Source organism: Bubalus bubalis, chromosome 20, assembly GCF_019923935.1.
Source record: "Bubalus bubalis isolate 160015118507 breed Murrah chromosome 20, NDDB_SH_1, whole genome shotgun sequence".
Lineage (NCBI taxonomy): Eukaryota > Metazoa > Chordata > Mammalia > Artiodactyla > Bovidae > Bubalus > Bubalus bubalis.
The window spans coordinates 25,361,578-25,367,620 of record NC_059176.1 but is presented as its reverse complement, the minus strand read 5'-3'; positions in this window follow the sequence as shown (position 1 = coordinate 25,367,620).

Genomic DNA, 6,043 nt, shown 5'->3' with positions numbered 1-6,043 from the left:
CATCCTTCACAACCCAGCTCAAAGTGACTTCTGTAAGGCCTTCTTGAAGTCCATCCAACTCCAAAATTAATCACTCCCTCTTCTAAATCCAACATTATCTTTCAGTTACCATGTTGTATTATAATTACTTGATTATATGCTTGCCTTTTCTTTATCAATGTAAACCTTTTGAGATCATGAAAGGTGTTTCATGTTTGTTGAACTGAACTGAATTTGATCTAACGATCTGAGTAATTGGGAAACAGAGGTGGAATGTTTCCAGAGTGATTCATAGTGGCCAAGATGATCATGCTTTCCCACAGCAAACATAGATTATACATTTCTTTAATCAGAGAGATTACCAGACCCTCTTGGAACAGCATACAAAACACAAACTCTTAAATATAAGTTGAGTATTTCTGGCTTAGTGCAAAATATATACATTATGTTTTACCTTAAATCTTTTGGCAGGGTTGTTGTTTAGTTGCTAAAAGAGTCTGACTCTTTTGCGACCCATAGATTGTCACCCGCTAGGCTCTTCTGTCCATGGGATTTTTCAGGCAAGAATACTGGAGTAGGTTGCCATGTTCTCCTCCAGGTGATCTTCCAAACCCAGGGATTGAACCAGTGTCTCCTGCATTTGCAGGCAGGTTCTTTACCACTAGCGCCATCTGGAAAGCCCAAAATAATTCCTCTGGAGAAAAATAAAAATTATTCAAGGGATGCCTATTATCAAATCCCAATGGAAAAAAAGTAGGTGGCATGAGAAATACAGGGACATTTTGTGGCTTCAAATATTTACAGTGGATGGCCCCAAGTCATACAGCAAGCATTCAAGTAGGGACAATGCATAATTTTCAAGATTTAAATCTGCTCCTCTGTCTAGAGCCATAACAAAATTCTTTGTAGGGTGAAAAATACTAAGGAATGTGCACAAATAATATTTAAGGATAAAACCTTGCCTTTGATAAGCATATATTAATAGTTTTAACTTAAAACTAGTTTTAACTACAGGAATCTTCCAATTAGTCATAATAATTTAACGTAAGAAAATAACTCATGATTTCACTTTCTTATTTGTTCCTTTCTGTATTTTACAGAGGTTCCACACTGAACATATTATTTTTCAAATAAAAACACAATTATTTTAAAGAGTTACCCAGCACAAATAAAAAAATATTAGCCTGCCCCAATTTTTAGGGTTTTCCTATAAGAATACCATTAGACCTTCTCTGTTTAACCTAAGGCTCAGTTTCAAAAATTCTATTATTTTACATATTGCAAACAGAAAAACTGAGTGAAATAAAATATCTAGCTCAGAGAAGGAAATTTTTTTGTTACAGTAGCAGTGACACTTCAACTAGTCCCCAAACCTTTTTTTCTAAACCAGGGCATAAGATACCTAATTCAGTCACCTGCTATTTCTTAAGAACCGGCACACTATGATAACCATAATGCATTTTTCTTTATCAGGTAGATAAAAACAAAACTAAAATAAAGAGGCAAGTGTATATATATATATATATATATATTTTTTTTTTTTACAGAATTTTCAAGTGCTTTAAATATACTGCACTAAACAGACAAAAAAATATACTTCATATAGCTCCTTCCCATACAGATTTTTATAGCACCTGATGAAATCTTTATCTTTCGCTTCCCTTTATTTCTTCTCTTTCCTCTCTCAGGAGGGAAGCACTGTTAAATTAACTGCATATAATTCTAATGCAGTAATTATTCAAAGTGTACATATTACTCAATATGTGAAAATGGTAAATCAACAATTCTATTTTTTACTTTTAAAACTTAGTTAAACCTTAGAAAAAAACCCAGATACATTCTAAAGCCTAAATATACTTCAAAATAGGAAAATGATTAACACCAGATTTGCTAGCTCATCCCCCTTTTCTCATGTAAAAGACTTTTTGAAATGAAAACTGTATTTCTATGCATTCCTTCATAACACAGTTATCAACAAGCAGCAATGAGTTAAGGAACCTACTTGAACCATAGCTATTTTATACACAAAAGGCTTAATTTAATCTTCACATACAATTATTTTCTACTTATTTCATAAAGTATACATCTCCTTCGTATCTTATTTCTTATGTGGTACAGCAGAATTTTATGATTTCTAGAACAAATACTCTGCTATAACTTTTACATTTTATAAAACTGTCAAATTATGCCAATTTGGGAACTGTCTTACTTTTTAGCTGGTGATTTAGTTTACAGCTAATTAAAAAAGGGCCCCATCAGCTCACAGGAACACATAAAAGGTTTTGGGCCACATGCCCAGGAATTCTGTGATTCACTCAGTAACTATCATCTTCCCAAAGGAAATATTTGAAATTCCACTATTAGGAATACATAAAACAAGAAAAAAAGTGCTACTACAAAACATAATTAATAAAGATGCTTTTTCATTTCTGTGAGAAAATTACACATTTGAAAAAATCTGTTCCAAATTTTTGTTATGCCAAATAAAGTACCAAAATGTTATATATGCATAATCAAATTAGTTGACAGAAAAGAGTAAATGAGAAGTATCTACATGTCTAGATGAAGAGTAATCAAAGCTACCTGCAAGTGAACATGTCTAGGGTACATGTAAGAAAAGTCTAAAAAAAATCAATTGGCATTTTATATTTTTAAAGATTTATCAAATGTTTGTTCTCAGATCCTATTATTGTTTCAATAATCCAGAAAAGCTGGATCAAGAATAAACCTTCTCTCTCTTAATAATGGGAACAAATTCTTTTTGTATGCCTTTAATGACAAAAGTACAATCAAAAGCAAATATAACTTCTCTAATTAATGGTATTTTAGACACCTCATTGGAATACAGTAATGTTTCCTTTACCAACAGCTCAGATCTCATACAAACCTTACTGATAAAAAAATAAAATAAAACCAAAACCCAGACAACTTTCTCTGAACAGTCAAAAGGAATGTTAGAAGGCTCCTGTGCTCCATCAGGCATTCTGCTCTCAAGCCCTCACTCTGAGTCTACTGGGTTCCTTCCTCACAAGTCTAACAAACTCAGCTTTCCACGTCCACATGAGATGAAAAGCAACAGTAAGAGAAGCTACTATTGGCAAAGCATACTGAAAAGAACAAAATGCAGTATCTGAGAGTCTAAAAGTATGAAAATCAAAAGAAAAAAAAAGGTCTAAAAAGCCAGAATCAACCCTTTTGAGGTTAATTACTCAACAGAAATCATATTCTTCAGGAGACTCCCAAGTTAGTATGCTAGTACATGTAACTGAAATGATGATGACCTTGCGTCATCAATAGTTCTTCTATTTAACTATCATGTTGCTATTAGCCTACTTTTCGATGGAGGAACACATCTGATTTGCTTTGGACTGTACCAGTTTAAGGCTGTTGTCTAGGCATAATTATTTTTAGCTCTCCCTTTCAGTCTCAAGAAGAATGGTTTGAACTAAATTTTAGGATCATCCTACTGAATGCTTATTACATGCAGGAACTATTCCAATGGCTTTCATTTATCCTCACAGTACTATGAGATGAGGTATAATCATTATCCCCTTTTTCAGATGAACTAAAGGCTCTGAGAGGTTAAGTGATTTTCCTAAGATCATTCAATTAGAAAGTATTAAAGGTCTATGTGTGAAGAACCCAGACAGTCTGATACCAAAGTCCTAGTATTTAACTATCATAGTATTTAACTATCATAATGTACTGTACTATTTCTTAGAAAGGTGAGTAGAGGAACAGAGGGAGGAAAATATCCAACATTTTGGATATGGATTGAGAGGTATCAGCTTTCTAGAAAATGTGTCTATACAACCCTTATGGTTTTCAAAAAACTTATGATACTGAAACATCTAAGAAAATATTTGAAGTGTAAAAATATTTTTAGATCTTTATGAGTATGGGCTTTCTTAGAAAACAAATAGTCCAAGAATGTTTTTCAAATATTCTCTGAGATGCTTTAAAAACATACTAAATAATTAGTTATGTTCTGCTCAAAAAGTCAGATTATTCCATCTTTTAAAAAAGAAAATTAGTAACTCACTGTATGTTACAATATGAACGCAGACTGAAATGTGTACTGGACTGGAATCCATTTTGCTACTCAACAGCTTGGATGTCCCTTAACCTCTCCAAACGTCAGTCTCTTCATGTGCAGCAGAGAAATACGGTTTAGCTTGTTAAGAGGACCTAAGGAGATCAAACGGATTTCAAGTGCCTTGAGAACTATGAAGCACTACCTAAACTTCTAGTATTAATAAACTGTCATAGATTTTCAACAACCTGGATCATACATTTATGCCAAGTATTCCAAAACAAGAATATCTCTTTATTTACTCTTTACTTCAAAGTCTGGGGAAAAGAAGCTAGTCTCTCACGGATCACATGTGAAAAAGAAAATTACACTAAAAACATTAAGAGCAGTCATGAACTCGGGGGCCACATACTTCATTCTGTGAAACAGTTGTAATTTATCAGCTAATCAGTCCTTAAAGAATTTGTAGATTAAATAGTTACAATAAAGAGGTTCAAAGGCTTACAATAAATCTTATTTTTAACATGGTTCTTAACTATATATATTTAAGAGTGAAGCTTAAATAATTATATTTACATAGTATTTTCCTGTCTTCCAAAAAGTATTTCCATATTTGATCCTCAGCAACCAGGTATGGTAGACAGATATCATCATTCTTATGAAGAAACTGAGGCTCAGAGAAATTAATTTGCACAACTGCTTTTTGACAGGAAATTGAAGTGGAAGGATGACTCCTGATCTACATGGAAAGAAAGCAATTATTTGGATGTTCTAGAGAAAAGTAAAAACCTCAAACTTCCTTATTGGCTGAGATGAGACACAGAACATTTGTCAATTCATGCTGTTTCAAAAGCAATATTCATTGGAGCCTGTCTGCACATCTCTAGTAGCTTTACTGGTCATAGAAAAATGAATATTCATGATTGTTTGGATCTCAAACTATTATTAAAGAACTAAAGTAGATTATTTTTCTGTGGCAAACCTAAGGAAAAGTGTTTCAATGATTACCGACGATTACCATAGTATTTCTATGATTACCATTGCTAAGATTATTCTTTTTTTTTTTTTTGAGATTATTCTTTAACAAGGAAAAATAATTTTCTCCTAGAGCTCATTTGCTGGATTCCATAAATTAGCTGTTACAAAGAATCCATATCAGAGAAATTCAAACCCAGTAAGAGGCTTTTCTTACACTATCAGAAAGGCACATTAAATACACAACGTTGGCCACATTATTTTTGATAATGATGGAAAACAACAGCTGATAGCCAGTTTGGGACAAATGCCAACTGTTCTCATTTGTCTGAAAGATGTCAAAATTAAGTGCAACAACACTTTGTTTTGAAAGAGTATTGTTATCTATCGAGAAAGTATATCAACTAAAATCCTAAAAAACAGACTAAAGATAATGGTGCCTCTCTGATTTGAAATATTAGTTTAAAAAAATTTTAGTGTCCCAAAGTATAAGTAAACACATCTCCACAGTTTTACATAGTTTCATATATTTTATTTTTTAAACACTTATAATTTTGCAAGCTAGCAGTAAAATATTGTCCTTGATATTTTACTAATTAGCACCGTATACCTTTTAAAGCTAACTGGAACATTGTTTCAAATGTAAATGATTGTAAAGTAGAATGATCATTTCAAATGCCGAATTAGTCTCAAGTAACATAAGAACCATTAATTATCATTATTTTTGGCTTTATGCACAAAGATGTATTTCAAAGATGAACTTAATTATTAGTATCAGTTCTGTCAATCTAACAAATCAAAGTACCACAGTTTAAAGCAATATTTAACCTCTGAAATTATTATATAATTAAAGAGGTATGTAAGAAAAGTTGAGAAATCAGCTATAAAAACACAAGAGACTGCACAACTTTAGAGTCCCTTATTTTTTAGAATGAGGAAAATAATGAAAAATTTCATGGTACAAGTATCAGTTACACATATGGTTTAGTATATGTCAGTATTCTCATGCTTTACTTATATGAGTTTGGCCTTACCAAAAAGCCATCAAAACGTCCA